The following is a 20,199-nucleotide window of genomic DNA, read 5'->3' on the forward strand; positions in this document are numbered from 1 at the left end:
GCGTGCTTCACTTAGTCGCATTAAGAGGCAATTGCCTTTATTGCATGTTTTCGGAATTCACATTTACCCGCACCTGTCTGTCTCACTGGCCACAGCCACTTCGTATTTAACGCACGTCCCAATTATTAATACTTTCTTCAAGACAAGCAGCCTTTGATATTGCGTACTTGATTGTATCGTTTGCTGCATCGCCGTCAGTAGGCTCTGGCACATGAATGGGCCATAAACATTCTGCTGGACAGTGGTTGAAGCTCGGTGTGGCTTCTATTCTTCATTGTATTGGTTTCACATTGCTCATGAAGCCCGTTCTGAGACGAAATATGAACGTCGCTGCCAGTTGATGTCGACGGCGCCATGAACCTGTAGTCATTGAAGAGGCTCTGCTGAGATGCGTCATGACTTTGGCCTCATGACGCAAAATATTGCCCCTTTCGAATGCAGAATACCCGGGCTAGGCTGAGCATCCCAAACTCATGACATGTATATAGCCTTACGGCATAACCTTTCTTTAAACAACAGATTACAGGCGAAGGAGCGCACACGGAAAATTCGACGTCAGTTGCACTGCAGTCGCTATCTGTATCCCCTGCTCATTGCTCTCCCTCAACTAAAGCAAGCATCTTGCTCGCTAAACATACCTCTTGAGCCATCTTCCTAAAGCTAATCTCGCAAAGCGAAATGGCGCCACTTCTTCCACATTTCCCCATTCCAGCCAAAATGCTGGAATTTCAAAAGAGAACAATTTCACTTAATGGCCTACACATCCTTTACACGGTGAGTACACTGTATACTCAACAGGAAATAATGACTAAACCAGCAATCAGTAGTATCTAGAAGACGGTAAGTAAGCTGCAGTCATTAAAATAAACATTTATTCGTGAACGTGTGCCTTTACATCAGGTGCAGAGCAACTTCTGTCTAATGGGATTCACATCCTAAAAGCGAGAATTTTCCCTTGTCGTTTTCACTGAAAACAGCCAAACTCCAGCCGCAGCTACCTATTCCAAAAAAGAGAAAGACAAGAAAGACAAAGTAACCATGCGGCACGTGGCATTTTGTTGCACGTTAAATAAGAATGTCTGCGTAACGTCACACCCTTCAAGGTGTTACCCATTTTTCCTCATACAATAACTTCTGCTCAAGGCAGTGAATTACTTTTTGTGCCAAAGAATTTCTGAAGTAGCCTATTTTAACCTAAATTCATACCTCGACTTAGATAAAGTGGTTAGGCCCCTTTAGGAATTAAGACTATTCCTTTCTATACAGATAATATGCGTACATTCGGCTGGTCATATGAACAGACAGCCGCTTTTATGGCGTTTTTGTCAGGTACCTTGCTTTTCCTCAGTTATTTTGTCTAACTTACAATCTGTCAGTTATCGCTCGATCAGCTACCGAAGATAGCCATATAGCTGATCACTTATGGTCCGTCTCTTCTGCGACTGAAAACAACCATAATAGGCGTCAGTTTCTAGGTCAACCAGAAATGCGTGGCGAAATTTTAATGTTGGGAGGAGCCTTAGTGCACTTCCGTAGGCTTCGCGGTGTTGATTACGTAATATAAGCTCACGTAAAATCTTTTCCAAGAGTACGTCGTTCGCTGTAGTGTAGCCTGGCCTCTAGGTCGGTGCCGTACGCTACTGAACCCTTTACTTAATGAGCGATGAATACAGTATAAAGTGTTTACCACCTTGAACACACCCCATTCCGAAACATGTGAGCATAACGTCAACCCTTTTTGAAGCGAAAAGCCTCACTACGCTAGTCAACACCGCGCTTAGCGCCAGCCGGCGTATGTCGGAATTGGCTCCGTAAGCTTATTCAGAGTCGGAATTGGCTTCGGTGTCGCCGCAGGTGGCCACTGCCGCGCGCTATGCGTCATCGTTTGGCGTGCGACGGAAGCGCGTGCTTATCGCGGAGGCCGACTATATAATCGGTTTCTCTGGCAACCGATGCGTGCGCATTCAACGTGGAGGGAGAAGATATTACCGATACAGAAGAGCTGTGTTTATGGCTGTACAGGAATCGCAAGACAATGCGCCCAACAATGATGCATAAAGAAGTTTATTAATCCTGCATAACTTATGGTACATATCATTGGTAAGCAATTTGCATAAGTACACAAGGCACATGTAAAGCATAACCATAAGCTAACCAAAGCATGTCCATAAGTTAAACCGTAAGCATAACCATAGGTTAAATCATAAAGCATAAGCATAACCTAAACCATAAGCATATCCGTAACTTAAACCTTAAGCATATCCATAGGCTAAATCATGAAGCATAACCATAAGCTAAACCATATGCATAACTATAGGCAAAAGCATAAAACATAACCATAAGCTAAACCATAAGCATCACCGAACCTTTTCACTTCGAGATATCCAGGCTTAACCTTAGCTAAGCCCCAGCCAATTTTGTTTTAGTGACCTGGATGTATCACTCACAACTTCTTCGCGGGATTGCAAAGTAGCTTCTTCGACGCACGTCCTGTCTCTTCGAGGAGTGAAGCACAGCTGACAGTAGACCAGAGTGGACCACTGTCATTTGGACAATATGTGAGCTCGCTCCGGCCCACTCTGCCTCTACCACGTGACCGGCTTCACACACTTCAGAGGCATACACTTTTTACAGCATAAACTTTTATTGCCTGATTCCAATAGCGGCTTCGGCTGGCCAAGTGGTCCACCACCTGTGCCCGTAGCAGCTATCGTCTTTAACGGGACAAACAAAAATATCCAATACCCGCGGGGAACGAGTCCGGGGACGCTTTGTCAGAGTCAGCTACTCTACCACTTATCCACGCCAGCGCTTGCTAGCATGCAGCGGAAAAGCGCTTTATGAAAAGGTCGTAGCGCGCGTGGAGCCACACGATGTAGCACGCGCGCAGCGTAGCCTCGATACGTGCATATTTAGCATTGCTGGTGCTTTTAACGCGATAACGTTAAGGAGCTCGTGTCGCAGAAAAGGCGGTGTCGTCGGCGTCGGTGTCGGCGTCGGCGTCCGCGGCGTTGGCCGTGAGCGATAAATCACGGCAGGCACTTCATAAATAAAAAGCAACTTCCAAGATGGGCTGGGTGGGAATCGAACCAGGGTCTCCGGAGTGTGAGACGGAGACGTTACCACTGAGCCACGAGTTTTTTTTCTCTTTATTACACTGAGCCACGAGTTCGATGCTTCAAAGCGGTACAAAAGCGCCTCTAGTGAACGCGGTGTTGTCTTAGAAACGAGCTGTTTCTAAGGCTCAGGCGCGCGTCGCTTGCTCAGGAGCACATTTCGTTGTCGCGCCGAACGCTGCGTTGCTCGACGCTCACCGCGTGCGATGCGGGGCGCGTAGTCGCTGCGCCGTAGCCCATTATCTTACACCCCTTGGCGGGTCGACGGGAACGCTGTCGCGTTCCACTCTTGAAGGCGAAGCTTAAGCGTCCTCCAATTTTTTATTAGAACAGTTGGAACGCCAGGTAGCAGATGCACTGGTAGCAATACAAGGCATTGAAAGAAGATTTGAGGAATAAAATTAAGTTTAAAGAGATTTATACAAGAATTCCAGAAAAAATACATATATTGTGTGCCTTATTAAACAAAGCTGGCTAGGTGACAGTGTCAGCGCTGAGTTTGAAATGGGATGCTAATAAATCATCATCATCGTCATCAACACCGTATCGTGCTGGATAGCTTATATACACGTGCGCCTTTTGCATTGCAGTTGGATCCAGGTAGCGCGCCATGTAGCAGTTGCATGGCTGGTGGTACAAGGTAGATAGACAAGTCTTGAGGAAGCAAAAGAACACCGTGAACATGTATAAATATTTATGCAAGGAAAACATCTATGACATACCTGATTAATTCAAGTAGGCTATAGGTAAATGTTTGCCACCGCCTTGTCTCGAAATAAATGCCATTAAATCATCAGCACCATCGTTAACGTCGCATCGTGCCATCCAACACGCGATGTGACATGCGCGCCGCGTAGTGTCGATATGTTCGAACTTTGCATTGCAGCTCTCTTTTAACCTACCAGGTTTCGCACCATGTAGCAGTTGCATATTGCACTTGTATGCTGCGTGTAGCTGTACCTAGTTAACTCAAGTAGGCTAGGAGGCAATTAGTAACGACCGCTTTTTAGAAGGAGATGCCAATGACCCAAAATTATCATCGTTATAATCAACAGAAACATACTGTGCCACGGGTTGAGGAATGTGGGATATGTGTCACATGGTCTGGATACCTGTGTTTGCTTTTCCGTACACGTTATGCCACCACATCGCATGGTACGAACCGCAGCTTAAGAAGCGAATCGTAGAGCTACACTTTCGGCTGCAACAAGGCAACATCGGGCTCGGCAAACCGCTGTGCAGAGAGCACGACAAGCCGCAGCACAAGCCGCAACTCGAAGTCGATGCCGGGCGGACAGGTTAGATTGTTCTCGCGAAAACGACGCTAAGAGTCTTCGCCGCGAAGACTCTGTAGTGCGTGGTGGTTAAAATGGAGCTCTGTGGAGCCGCTGGTCCAGCATGCGCTGTAACTGTGTTTCGTGTACCGCGCAGGCCTATGACTTTTTTTCAACGTCGACAGTCTTAAGGCTCACCCAATAAGCAAAAAATGGTGAAAGGACACTGTGAAGAATAGAGCATGAACGTAAAGATGTGCGCGTTCAGAGAGCAGTGCACGGTCCAAGACTGAACACACTCCCATCGGGTCATCACTATACCCCCAAAATTTAAAGACAGGGAACAATGTAGACGGAGTAGAAGCTTTTATTTCGGATCCGCGTGTCTTGAAAACACGTCTATTCCGTCAAATATTGAACAAATTTCTTCACAATATCCTGCATTGGTTTTGTTTTTTGTTTGTTTTGTAAACTGGAAATGACCAAGGTCAAAATACAAAGGGTCTCTGTAACCCCATTTTCCAAATAATCTGCCACAAATATTCCGTACTGAACTACAGCCACACCTTCCGTCAACATCTTCATCGGTTTGCTTTCAGACTTCAATAGAGAAAACATGTACATACTTTCTTTCAAGTGCAGGCTTAAACAGCTATATTAGCGTGGTCATTCGGCGTTCTAATCTGATAGCACCAGAGTTATTTGATTGTTGTTACTATCGATCCAAAGCTCACCTGGCAAACGTCATTGTCGAGTTGTAAAATTTCACACAACTTCCCTATTACTACTAGATCCTAAAGCAGCAGTCCGTGCCTAGAAACTAGGAATGACCAATAAACAGGTTATCGATATGTTGAATTCGGAACCTCCGATTTACGTTCTAACACTTACAATTTCGCCTCCCATTACAGATGGGGAGAAGAGAGCCAATCCCCGAAAGCAACGTGAAAGGGTTTGATGGTTTCAGCTTTCGCACATTTGCCATCACTCGAACAATAGAGAAGAGGTGAGTAAAGGCGCCGCTTTCGTCTCATTCATTGACACAGATGTCTCAAAGTGCCTATCAACGCTAGCTGATCTAGCTGGGCTTGCTGATCGCTAGCACTCAGTGGCCGCTCAGATGTGACCTGTCTCAATGTGTTTTGCTTAAGGGTTTGAGCATTGGGAGCAGATAGGTTGAGTGCGAGCAGTTTCTTGAGACCGAATCGAATACGAATCGAATAGTGCGAGAACAGAATCGAATGGAATACCGAGTGCTTTTCGGATAGTTTTCTGCTTAACGAACAGCCGTTTTCATCAACTGTGTTCACATCCTAGTACACTCACATTAACCACTTTCTATTAATATTCTGCGGGTTAATAAGTATTGTTCATTAAGAGAGGGAAAACAAGCCAGGGGGCCGAACAGAATCCAGGCAGTTTAAAGTTGTTCAGAGAGCGGAGGTGCTGGATGCCGTAGCAAGCACTGATACACATGTGCTCGTGTCTCCCAGGTAGCACACAAAGTCTTGAAAACGTCGTATTAAGGGATTCAACGTCTGAAACGGATTTTTGACCAAAATCGACGCATCAAAGACGTTCCAAACAAGATAGCTTAAAAACGAGGGGTGAATACGTTTTGATAACGTTGGAAGCCAGACAGCTTAAAAACGAGGGGTGAATACGTTTTGCAAGCGACTCAAAACGCCACCGCCACGCCACGGCGCGTCAGCCTCTTTAGCGGCTTCTACAATATTCAATAACCCATCAACGCGATCCAACCTTGCGCAAGGTGGCGATACCGTCGTCAAATTATGTGACCAAGGTGGCCACGTGATTCGTGATGCCGGGCAGCCGGGCGAGCCGGGGCATAGTCGCGTCGTCATGGCGTCGTCGCGTCACCGCACTCCCATTGTGCTGTGGTGTGTTTGCGGCTGTTCTGAACGTGCTGCCGCTGCCCTTTGCTATGTAAGTGTTGCAGTGTTTTGCTGTGAAGAAAACGATATTCTGTGATCAGTTTGGGTTGTGCGATATGTTTGTGTGGTTTTAATTTGGAAATCAGTAGTGTTTTCAATTGTTATGTGATCAAGGCGGCCACGTTATTCGTGAAGCCGGGCATAGTTACGTTATCGCACTCGCATGGCACTATGGTCTGTTTGCGACTGTTCTGAATGTGCTGCCGCTGCCCTTTGTCATGTAAGTGTTGCAGTGCTTTGCTGTCAAGAAAACGACATTCTGTGATTAGTTTGGGTGGTGCGATCTGTTTGAGACGGGCATAATAACGTTATCGCACTTGCATTGCGCTGTGGTATGATAGCGGCTGTTCTGAATGTGCTGCCGCTGCCCTTTGTCATGTAAGTGTTGCAGGGTTTTGCCGTCAAGAAAACGACGTTCTGTGATTAGTTGGGGTTGTGCGATCTGTTTGTGTAGTTTAATTTGGAAATCAGTAGTGTTTTCAATTGGAGGGCGCGGAGTGGAGGGCACTCAGCAGCTCTTCAAGTTCATTGTCATGTTATGTGAGGCGCCTTTTCACTGACGCTGTAATTAAGGCGTTAAGGGCAGTATAAGGACGAAAGTTAGAGGGACGAAATCGTGCCTGTGTGTCCCTAGCGTCGGGGTCGGCCGCTATGCGTGATCCTAACAAGAAAGCATTTTGCAGAACGCGAAGAAAGGCGGCAAAATTTCTGTCTGTGCGCACCTTGCCGATCTCCGCAATAGAGCCATCATCGTGGTATTTTAGTCTCCCGTTTAGCAAGAGTGTTGCAGACAAGGGAACTGATTCAAACAGGCTTTTTTTATTGATTCACTACTAGTGCGGTATCCCAAAAGGTGAGGTCAAGTGCTCGCCCTATTTTCTTCCCTCGCGCTACAGCGCACTGACAGAATTTTGCGTGCACCATACCGTGCTTTTATCGTTTGCGCTTCAGGTTCTCGATTGTGTTTTCGCCCCCTTTACCCACGTGATGGGTATTTCATGGTATTACCGGGTACCACATGTGTCCATATATTCTGTCCAATATATGAAACGGCCAAATTCGATTTTATTTGACGCCTCAAATGGTAGTAATGTATTGAGTCCCTTGTAGCTTTGTGCTTGTTATCAATTTTACTATTTGGCGAATGGATACAGCATGTACGCTGCATAACTCGCTTGTGCATACTGCATACGTGAGTCGAGTATGCCCTTGGTATAAAATAACTTGTATGCTTTAGGTAGTACGATTGTTTGCAGTTTGGGACATGTGTCGGAATGTACGCTGTGCGCCCTTCGCGCTTTACGGCGGCCTGCCGAGTTCGTGCGGGTGCCATGTGTGCGCATGGAGTTCGCGAAGCGCTCTCGCAGTTTTTTTTAATATATATATACATGTGTTCTGTTCGCGCGCTTCGCACAACAGGGCATGTCGCAGTTCTTTGTCCTTGTGCAACACATTTTCCTAGCGTACGTCTGTGCATTATTTGATACCGGTTTCACACGGGGCTCTCTTAGCCGCTATCCAGTCCGTTACAAATCGAATTTCTCGGTCGTGATGGCTCCTCTGCGCAAGCTACGAGAGTGAGTCAGTCGCATCGATAATTTCGATCCGGATCGGGCTTGATCGCGATCGGGAGTGGTCGTGTGGCACCGGTTTTACACATGGCTCCCACTTTAAGTTCAATGCTACTGAGTGAAGAGCAAGTGCATATATATGCCAGTGGTGGTATGTGGGCAAGTCTCTCTGGTGAAGCCAATACTTGTGCATTCAAAACATTTCAATTACCAGCGTAGTGCATCAATGTGTCTACTTCGACAAAATGGAGCACCAGTGCAGATATCTGAACATACCTGTCCAGGGCAGCAAGTGTGTCTAGATTGAAACCACTACCAGCATGTGCGGCAGTTCTATTTCTAGCAGCGGGACTGCACAATAATCAATAGGGTGCTCTCAAGCTGTTTATCTATGAAGCTCTGCCTGGACTGTGTGCCAAATATTTTTGGACGTGAAAGTGGGGGTGAATTGGTAAACATCAGTGGAACTGTGCCTGGACTTTGTGGCAAATGTTTTTGGATGTGAAAGTGTGAGTGAACTGGCAAAGAATTTGCTCTGGGCTACATGTGTTAAACGTTTTTTCTCATTCAGAGTGCTTTTTTTTACTTTAGGAGACTGGAGATGTGCGCAAAGTGTGACATGTCAGTGTGCTAATTAATGTATTTGCTGGTTTGCAAATTATTCGTTGCAACTTTATTTTTGCCAGAGAGGTACAACTTTGCCTCTTGTAAAGGGCTTTTTAGATAAAACACTTACTATTTATTATGACCATTGCTTCCTTTGTTACACAAATGCAGCTTCCAGTGCATTCCATTTTATTTCCATGTTTATGTGGGTTTCTAATATGAGGCTTGCATATTCATTTCTCACGTTCTGGAGTGGCAAGATGCAGCATTACTGTCTCATCGTTCGCTGTACTACAGTAGTGTTCACTTGTTACACTGAATCCCCCGTTTAAGTATTCTGTACTAATTTCACTTTATTGCTTTTTTGTTGTATGGTTATTTTTCTCGCCATTACCTTCTTTGATATATCCTAAAGGAAATATTTCCAATTTTGCATTGTTCCCATTTTTTTTATTTCTGTCACAGGATTGTTTTATGATGGTATGCGGTGGTATTTTTTTGTGCTCTTTTCAAGCTTCTAGATGATTGGTAACATTGCTTGGAGGCAGTTACCATCCAATTCATACTCTTGCATTTTTCAGTCTACTTCTTCCATTCGCTCCGGTGTCACTTCTGCATAACTCTAGTCCATCTAATAGCACGCGCACTTTACTATGATAAATTAGACACTTTAGTACACTCCAGGTTTTTCTGTTCATTTTTGTATGTGTACTTGGAATTTTGTTTATGTGCTAGTGAATGTTCACTTTCGAGTTCATTACGAATCCTTTCTGCGACTTTTGTCATTGTTGATGTACTTTTATTTCTATTTGCATTTCTCACACAGTTTGTTCGAACCTTGCATAAGCATTACATTTTAATAAAGTGTTCTTGCTTTGTCACAATGTTCTCATTTCATGCACTCTTGGCATGAAGGGCTTGGTCTGGCCACCTGCCAAGACGTGGCCATTTGTTCTTTGCAGGATGTCATTCCCATTGTGGTTGTAAGCATCGTAGCTTACTAAAGGCGGTATTAAGGATTTATTATTCCTAACAGGCTCATTTTCGTGCGACTTGGTAGACGATGCGCCGGCCATGCGGGGAACAGTGCTTGGCACTGCGCCATGGCTCTTACAGTCAACACCGACGCTTCTACTCATCTGGGGCGCGATTGGAGATCGTTGTTCGAAACGCCCGATCAGTTTCACCTCACGCGATTGGCCTAGGCCGTGCCAACGGGTGCGGCTGACGACGTCTGCGCGGCATAGGCCAGTCGCGTGAGGCGAAACTAAACGCGTGTTTTGAACAACGATGTCTGATCGCGCCCGTCACCCGCGAAAATTAGCTTCAGATGATCGTAAACCTTTCAAGACCGCTTCTAGACCAGCTTTTTGATAACGTCCTAAAAACGTTTAGAAATTGGTTACGAATAGTTTTGGCAAAGGGATTACTTGTGTCTTTCCCAATCCTATTTCTAGACCAGCTTTTCGAATACGTCTTGCAGACCTGTTCTAGATCGTCTCAAGAAAGTAATTAAGCCGGACATTAGCAGAGATATCCGACGTTTTCCCGCCGAAGTTCTCTCATTCGTGTCTTCTTTAACCCGTTTTTATCGTCTTGGATAAACGCTACGAAAACGTTACGTATCTCTTTTGTGCTACCTGGGTCTCTTTGCAGTCGTTGACTATGAGACCCCTGTCGGTGCGTTTTTGTCCTGCCTTGTAACCTTTAAGCGAACTTAATAAGCATTCTCTTTCTGGATAGTTTATTCGAACCTGCAGGAGTCGCTTGTCAGGCTACTGACCACTTCAATACGGTAGCAGTAGTTTATAAAGCCCAAATGCCAAATAAGGAACAAACAAGGCATTTATTCGCAACATCAGGGTTCTTGGGCGAGTTCGAATGGTCGCTTTTAGGTCGCAAAACTCTGGCAGCCTGCGCGCATGTAGCATGTTACACTATGTGACTTCTACTAATCCTATGTGTCTAGCATGGCCAACGGGCAGAACACTACTGCACAGTTGGAGACTTCAAGAACTATTAAAGAAATTAATATCGACGAATAGGGACTATTCTATAGAAGCACTGAATCGAGAAGTGACAATTTGATTTGTTATTAAAACAGTTTGAATATCTATGAAGTTTTTTTATCTCCTCTTTAACGGACACATCAAAATCAGAAAAGACGACTACATTAATCTGTCTGGCCGTGGGTGTAGTAGGACAAACCACGATGAGTGCTTCCGGCCATTTATTAGGCATTGCAATACGTTTAAGATTTCCTACTTTCCTCGCGCTGTGAACGCTTGGAATGCGCTACCAAGCGAAGCTGTAAATAGTCCAAATATACAACAGTTTTGTTCTCTAGTGGAACAGCTAATGGACCCTGTATAACTACTTTTCCTGTTTTAAGACGGCAGAAAGCATCTTGTAGTGTGGTATTGTTTTCGTCTGTACATTATTTCATCTATAGCATACGATATTTGATGCTAGATTTTCTGTTCTCGTGTACGCGTAGCGTAACCATGTGTGTGATATAATATTGATGCACTTGTTGAATAGTTTTCTGATCTACCTCATGTTTTCCTGTTGTCTTTTTCGGAACTTGTTGAATCTCATTACATGCCTATGATGATGTAAGCCAGCTCCCTCTATGGGTCTGCAGAAGACTTACAGTATAAATAAATAAATAAATAAATAAATAAATAAATAAATTTGTAACACCTTACAAAGGACACAACGATCTGCATAATGCAGATTCAATGCCCCTTGCTTATGCCTATCTGAAGGCAAGCTTTCATTAAGTGGTTAGTCAAATGTTATGAAACACATAAAGGCCCATGCGACCCAGGCTGCACGTATTACACTGTTTGCAGGATAAGCCAGCTTTAGTTTGCAGAACAGCACTGAGCAAATGTGCCAAACGCAGGGGCAGAAGCCACAGAAAGCACCTCTTTAATATGAAATTATGCGCTAAGAAAATTAGTAAAGAAAATAAATTATTGGGTTTATAAGCGCCAAAATCAGGAACTTATTATGACGCACGCCGTATTGGAAGACTCCGAAAATTAGGGACCCTGGGTTTCTTTAACATGCACCTTTATGTAAGTACAGGGATGTTTTCGCATTTCGCCCCGATCAAAATGCGGCCGCCGTGGCACGGACTCAATCCCGCGACCTCGTGCTTAGTAGCCCAACGCCATAACCACTAAGCAACCACTGCGGGCTTGTCGCAGTTAGGATTTTCTGGATTTGATGTTTTCTTTCGAGTTTCATGGCGTTGTTAGAACAGATACTGGTAGGGGTGAGTATTGTAAATGGTTACATACAAGCCAATTGAATATGCGGTGCACGTGTCTTTTTTAAAGACAGTTTTAGTTGTTTCTTCCCACTTTTCCGTATCTCGTACGTTTCTAGCCTACTTCTTGGGCTGATCAGGGAGATTATGCAGTCTAACAATGTCCGCCGATCCCGAAAATACATCTGGCCGTAGTACTGATGTCCCACGTGGTATCAGTCCCAGCGGTACTATGCGGTGCCTGTAGTATAAGTGGGTCCAAGTGTACTGACGCCGGACTTTTTTACGTTTTCAGCAAAAGCTTGGAATTCCAGAAAAAATAGGTGTAGAAAATGTAGCGAGCTGGAAACTGTTGAATATATTGTTTTCTAAAGCGACCATTCTAAAGCGAACATTCCGTATTCCGTAATCGTGCAATAAAGGTTTATTGATTTATTTCTGTATATTTAACTAATTCCTAATCACACACAAAAAAACAGCAGAGGCTACCTCACTTTGTCGACAGTAACGGGTTCACATTGAATCAATGTAGTAAGTCAACGCATTGCCATCGCCGAAATCGGTTATGCATGAGGCCATGGTACTGGGCAGCGGGACTCTACTGTCGCGCTTGCCTAATAATATCCAGTGCCATCTAGCGCCGCCACCGCAAAGCCTGAGTGTGCCGTCCAAAATTCATCGCGTGCCGTGTGTGCAAACGCTGAGCAACGCGTGACTCTGCAACCGGGCTCCTCTCTCGCGCTTCTTCTTTCCGGACACGCTGCGCCATCCAGTGGCACTGCCGATAGCTCCGAGCGTGGCCTCCGAGACTAGGAGCGTGGCGCACCGCGGTGCCTGCGAACACCAAGAATCGTTCCATCACTTGCCGCCCGCTAAGTGCCACGTACTCAGTGACGCAAGTTCGCGAGTCGCACATTGAAGAGCGGTACACACCAAGGGCATTCATGGCGCAGCTCGATAAAGCATTGGCGTGAAAGGCGTTCTTTGAAAATCACCGCATACGCAGTGCATGTGTGAGTAGCGCAGCCTGCTCATGCATCGGGTCGCTGTGCTTCAGGAGCTCTTGCGACGTGCGTTTGATTCCACTCGGCACAGGAGACAGTTAAGGGACCATTTTTCATCATTACAGAGTGGCGTATACGTAGTCACCAAATCCGAGCCTACTAAGTCTATAGAAGAGCGGTGCGCATCTAGTATTAAATACCCAGTAACCCAAGTTCGCAACAAAAAGGTTCATAGATTGCCAGCACAGACCGAGTGGCACATAATTCGTGCTTCAAGCCAGAGTCAAAGAGTATCTTCGAACAGTGGTGCAAATACAGTTACGCATCGTGCAGTGTAAACCATGTTGGCAAGAAATATATTCGTTGAAGAGCGGCACATACGCACACATTGCCGAATACTCACTAACGCAAGTTTCTGAAATAGAAAAATACCGTTTGCTTGCTCATAGCCAAAGTGAAGACTGAAGGGCCGTTTGGACTATTGCCGACTGAAGCAGCAGTACGCCAAATCTGTCGAAACACTATCCCTACTTATTTTCAAATCACTCGGAAATGGTGTTAAAAAAAAGGGCATCAGTTTTTAACAACCATACGGTCCAAGCTATGACGCGTTCCAAGGCTCAGGAAACCGGGGTGGAGATAAGTCACGGCAACGAAGCGAAAAATAATGCTCGTGAAAAAGACACTCAGGAAGCACAGCACATAGCTAGCGAAATCCGTGAAAAAAGCGCTAGCGAGGAGGAATCCGGGTCAGTCAGACAATGGTAGGAAGGGCTAGCAGATGTTTCTTCTGACGGACGTTTCTTGCGGAGACGAGACCAATTCAAACAGCCCCAAAAGGTTCAAGGAGGTGCTGAAAAACTCTCTCGTACTTCCGCACTTGGGCGACTTTCAGGAACCGTGAAAAAGACAGTAGAATGCCAGGGCTGTTGAGCAGGACAGGAACCCTACGCTATGGAATTCCGGAGGCGCATGAGGCGACCGCGTAGCATGACAAATATGGGTAAACAGCACAAGATCAAGCAAGCCAATTAGTCCGCTCAGCGAAGCATAGAAAACGTTGCGCCGCCCAGCCCATAAAATAAGGGAAAGGGCCGTCACGCAGAACTTCGAAGGAATCATTGTGGTGGATGAAAAAACGAAGGCGTCACCTAGCAACAAATCAGAACGCGTCTCTTGGTATAGAGGTGCGGCTGAAAGGTTCAACCGGGCGGAGGTATGCGAGTCCGAACAGGACCAGTCACACTGTCGCTGCAGTAAAATGCTTCACGAGAGTGAGGAGAAAAGGAGGCTGGCAATTCTCCCGTGTTTACGATTTCCTTTTAAGGGACGAAAAAACAAGCCACGAGCAAACAATGTGGCACATGACGACAGAGGGAGTTGTAACGTATGCCTGGGGCCCTTGCATTCGGCGAGACTCAAAGGCCTTCAGACAGCGATCTAATCGAGTGCGCATTACGAGGCAATACTTGTCGAAATAGGTGCATCCATAAGTTTAGTGTTTGTTGTAAAAAGGCTCTTTTTAGTTCTTTGCTTTTCTTGAAAGGCGCTTTGTTTTTCCGTTGTGAATTTACAAGTAACGCCATTATTGCCAGGTTTCAATCAATCTCTCGACAACCGTGGCTTACTCAAAAAGGAAGCACAAAAATGTTAGGCATCAGGCTGCTTGCAATTCTCACTGAATTTTGGTTTTCTCCGTTGGTAGTTTTCATAACTCTCGAACGAGGGCTGTAGGTACGATTGTGATAAGGTTTTATGTGAAGAACGTGGGAACTTGGCACTTCTCGTGGTTTGCTGGTTTGTTGTGCCTTGGGCTTGGCGTGGTTTATTTCCGGAAGCTGTCACCAGGCAGGCCTTGGAATGGGCGGAGAAACAAAGCAGAGGCACGAGGTCTACCGGTATTTTCGAAGTGCTCGAATGCTGCAGCCTATTTGAGACCTCCTGTGTCGGCAGGTGGGCTGTTATAAATGAGCTGTCGTGAGATGCATTCAGGCGTACGTTGCCATATGAAGATGGTTTGCCTCGTCCACGAAACGTCTGTCACGGTAAGCCTGGCCATCAGCCTGTCAATTGTGAGAAGCGTTCGACTGGGCGCCCCGAGTCAATACAATTGCCCACATCTCCGAAACAGCATCACCCCTGTTATTCCACGAGCTAAAACGTAGAGATGGACGAAGACAAACCGAAGGGCGTGAGGCCGTATGTAGACAGAGCCTGACGAATGCACTAATGTTTCCACAGGCTCCCCGGGAAGACGTAAGCAACCGCAAGACCGGAAGGGCTCATTAAGGCCGTGTTAGCATACGCATGATTTACCTGTCAAGTGTGAGAAGCGTTCAAGCGGGCGTCCCCATGTCGAAATAAAACCCCTCTTCTCTGAAACAGGGTCAATCCTTCTATTCCACGAGCAGACATAAAGGGAAGGACAAAGGAAAGAAAACCCGAAGGTCAGGAGCTCGACGGCAGGACCTGATGAAAGCACTAGGCTCCAGAAGAAGATAGCGACGACCACTGGACCCGCCGTTAATCAGAACTGCTCGAGAAGCGGATAATAGTCGCGACCATTAACCACTGAAGGGAATCGGATCCTTTCTACTTTTTTTCATCATCACGATGCCCGGCTTTGTCGTAGTTTCCTGTTTCTTGCGGAGAACACCCTCCTCACCCACCTCACCTAGTATAGTGCTTTCAAGTGCTGTCGGCCAAACATCCCAGCTGGGAAACCTTCCCACTTAATCAGAACCGCAGGGCAGGTGAGACTTTATGATTTCGCTTTCAGCTCGCTTGTGTTCTTCTGAAGCAGCCGACGTGGCCACTGTGTCCACGTGATCTCTCATACCAGGTCATGCCGACAAAGGCGCCAGCTTTTCCAGTGGTGGAGCTTGCGCCCCCTTTACTCTGACAACGATCGCTCATAAAGGGTTGCGCCATCGGCACAGCGTGGAGAAGAACGAAACCATTTCACAACTGGCTCCACTAGGATTCGGTGCTATAGGATTGAAGCCGTGGACATTTGGGAGTCAGGGACGGCAATCACCATTTTATTTGCATAACAAGAGTTGGAGACTTAAAGTGCAAAGCTTTGCTCTCCACACAGCCTCTGACAGCAGTGGCGTTGGTGCTTGCGCTTCGGAGGCCAATATGAGGAATACTGAAGAGGTCAGAGATTTCATTATTATCACGATAGCAAATAAATGGGCACTTCACGCGCATTTCTGCCGTCGGAATCGCCGTAAGAGTGCGTATAAGAAACACGGGCGATAAAATCGCCGCCGCGCGCCGTATGCTGAATGAGCGAGCGGAAGCGTACGAGAGTGATTCATGTTTCGAAAACTTACAACGCTACACAAACAAGGACACAGGCAAAGAAGAAAACGGCATTGGGGCTGACTCACAACTGAAGTTTATTTATATGAAAGTCATATTTATAAACATGGACCCACAGTGCGACAGCTAATTCGATTGCACCTATTTAGCAGGCACCATCCTGGTGACATGTCGAACCAGACGTGGAATTCACCAGCAGTAATTATGTGGAATAAAACAGTGCCTCATAACAAAAAAGAACAAACAAAGGCAAAAAAGACATCCCTATATTGAACCTAACAAGATTCTAGAGTGATAGAATTTCTTTAAAATATCTGAACTCTTTATTCATAGTGCGACAGACAGCTTACTCAGATACCTTTTCCCTTACCTATCAATACGGAACGCCTGCATAAGCTTTCTTCTGGTTTGATTCTTGTGCCGGAAGAAACCAACAGTTTCATCCGCTATCGGTCGGCACCCACACTCTCTACTTTGCAAAGGCAAGTAGAAAGTCTCCGTACCGTTTAATGATGACAAGTTCTCCTTTGAACTAATGTTCATAAAGCGACCTGTGTGGCCCACATAAACCTTCCCACATGTCAGTGGCAACCAGTGCCAGTATAAATAAACAGTGATAGTGGAAATAAATTTCAGTCGTCAGTCAGTGCCAGTATAATGTTGGCTTGTGTCTTTGTATGTGTAGCGCTGTTACTTTTCCAAACATGAATTACCACGAAGCCGCCCAAGTTTCCCTTCACTTACGAAGATGACACGGCGATCGTGACTGCAACTCACGTACTGACAGAACGAAAGCCGGGAGCAAACGTGCTGTCTTCCGTCGTGCGCAAGTCCTCCAGGGAGGGTAGGTTGGGAGGTCGCTTCTACTCCGGAAGGCCGCGCGTGCACGCATGGACGGCTGTATTTTGAAAGCTCTCTTCGAAGGGGACAGAGTGCGCCGACCGTGGTGTTTTCGCCGCTTAGATTTAGTTGATGCGAGACGCAACACGAAGATCAATTCACTCGCTGCTGCTGCCGCGCTTCCTTACTCAAGCGTTTTGACAGCCAGTTTCCGCGGTCATCAACTGAAATGTAGTTCCCGCGTGGCACCGTGATTGTTATATATTCAGGATATGTACGTTTACAAGTATCTACGGCGAACAAATCTGCTATCCTTAGTTCATATAGCTCTCCGCTAGTTTGATATAGCAATCGATGCTTCGCCTTTCGGGCGAAGCTGCGACCTATTTTTGGGCAGCATAGACATTTTTTATTGCGATAGCGATTAGATGGACACACCAGGCGCATTTCCCCCGTAGTTGTCGGCGTCGCAGTGAGGTTTCGTATAAATCTCAAATCTAATATTGTCGCTGCCTGCCGTACGCTGTATGTGCGAGTGAAATAGCGCGAAGGAAACGCCGCGTATTCTAGCGTGTACAAGCGAGGAAGGCAAGCCGGAAGCGCGTCCTCTCCTGGCGCGAGCGAGGCAGGGGGGTGAGAGAGGGGAAGGGGGAATTTTTCTGCGGCTGTGGCTGCTTACGGCGCGTCCATGCGTGCGGCGTATCTGCAAAGCGACATGCGACGTGGCCATTGTGCGCGCCCGCGCCGTCCTCATGTTGAAAGTAGTGATCTGCGATGTTTGCAGACTGCGCGCAGTGGTGGTAGCTTCGTATGCGCAGTGGTTTCTACGTTTCGTTCGCGTTGAAGCAAGAGACGCCGGAAGGTAAATTAGATCACTGCTGCTGCCAGGATTCATCACTCCAGCAGTTTGACAGTGAGTTTCCGCGCTCATCGAGCGAGATGTGTTCATGCTTACCTGTGTGTGCGTGACACCATGCTTGTTAATTTAGTTAAAACACGATGACAGGCTAGTTGGTTTGAATCCATGGCGGAATGCGCAAACGCGACTACTCGAGGACGTACAAAGAAACAGACACAGAGACAGCACTGCCTGTGTGTCTGTTTCTGCGTCCTCGCTAAGCCGCCGCTTAAACATTATATCAGTGTTAACTTAGTAAGCGAAGGTTTACAAGTTTAAGTAGCCGATAAAACTACTATCTTACTTCGTATAGCTATCTAATAATACGCTATCGCAAATGGTACTTCGCCTTTCGGGTGAAACTAGGACCTTTATGGACAAGGTGGCGGTTTGTATACGTGCCATTCTTCGTTGTCTTGCTCGTGAGAGCAACGTCGACTCTACAAAGAAGGCAGACGTAACAACAGTGAAGATAAGCATTAAACGCAGCGCACACCGACGATAGAGGACGCGCCGAAAATAAGGTAGGTGTAGGAGAACAACGAAGCAAGCATCGATGACATCAGTGCGACGTCGCTCGACAATGCCAGGTTGCTTCATCATCTGCTAGCTTCATGTGGTTTTCAATAACGGTAATCGGACCCCTCATTCCCCCTCCTCATTTCTTCTCGTTCGTTAGGGTTTCGGTTCCAGGAGGTTTGATCCTTCAGGTAGCATACAAGCATTTAATGGTCAGGTGCCTGCTCATGAATGTTCGCTAACTACGTGGGGTGATCGGTCTGAAGCCTGGTCCACATTCGCCGTGATGACCTGAGTGGCGTTGACTAACGCTCGCAAGGTTAGACACACGTGAATACCTTAGAGTGTAGATGCTGGTACGGCCACCGCCGTAGCGCAAGTTTCAGTGGACTGCACGCGCAATGAGAAGGGTATCACAAAAGATAGCAGAATATCTTTGTGAAGATATTCACAAAGATATTCACTTTGTGAAGATCTTCACAAATAGATGGACTGCCCATCTCTGCTTTTTTTCCAATTATTTTTCGCGCAACAAACCTTGATGACCTGTTTCATGACACTCATAATATGTCTTTACGCTTGCATTTTGCAGGTTTATAATAGGAACTACGCTTAAAGGCGCATATGCCCGCACGGAACTGCTACATGGATATCCTCGCTATTTTAACAAGTCATATAGCGCTTACACTCCTTCCTACAGCTTTTACAAGAAAGTCCACGTAAAAAAGGACAAATATTTCTCACTGGCGCTGAAATTCAGAAACGATAGTGTTCGCCAAATTTGGGTGAGTTTGTCACCTTGCCCATGGCCCCAAAGAGCATAGAGTTAGAGCAGTTTTGACGGTTAGTTGGGAAGAGCTGCAGCAGCGCGATATAGGGGCATTTAGACATCAACGAAATCTTTTTAATGGAGCAACAGTGAAACTACGGTGTAATCATCCGTGCCTCCTAAAACTGTTCGAGCTCGACTGTGTTTTTTATCCCGACACATTTGTTAGTAGCGTGCAGAGAAAGTTTGCGTGAATATTGTGCATTTTAGTGCATTTCATTGGTTGTTAATTTATTTTGTAATCCAAGGCAATCGCGACATGCTATTTATCCCTCAATCATCTAGCTTCAAAAGGCCAGAGCCTTCATTCCGCTCATCTAGTATAAAGCATTTTTCCCTTTGTAAAGTAAATAGACCTTTAATATGTCACTAGTCATTGGGTTCCCACTCTGCTGAGCGACCCAATCTCTGCTGAATGTGATAGCAATTAACGCTTTTTTTACGAAGCCTTGTGTAGTCGTGGCCGAAATCTTGTTGTAAACAGTAGTGCTCCTTTAACAGATACCTTGGCCTATAATCGCGTTCTTCGCTTTTGCACTTTGCCATTCATTAGTTATGTGCAACAAGTTACCACGCCCTTTATTTTTTATTGCCATCTCCCAGTATGTATTATAATGTATGTATGTATGTATGTATGTATGTATGTATGTATGTATGTATGTATGTATGTATGTATGTATGTATGTATGCATGTATGTATGTATGTATGTATGTATGTATGTATGTATGTATGTACGTACGTATGTATGTATGCTAATAGAATAAAATAAGTTCATGAGCACCTTTCATGGTCCAATAGGGAAAAAAGACCTGCGGCCATACTCGCAAACCTAGCTTGCCGTTCTGAACCTGCCTTTGTTACATTGGCCGCTGTTGCGACTGACGCTTCCCGTATCAGTTGTGGCTAGAATTTTTTCTGAAGAAAAATTTGAGTGCGAGAGCTCGATCTGAATACAACCACCTAGTTGTAGTGAATAAACTTC

Source organism: Dermacentor variabilis, chromosome 7 (assembly GCF_050947875.1).
Source record: "Dermacentor variabilis isolate Ectoservices chromosome 7, ASM5094787v1, whole genome shotgun sequence".
Lineage (NCBI taxonomy): Eukaryota > Metazoa > Arthropoda > Arachnida > Ixodida > Ixodidae > Dermacentor > Dermacentor variabilis.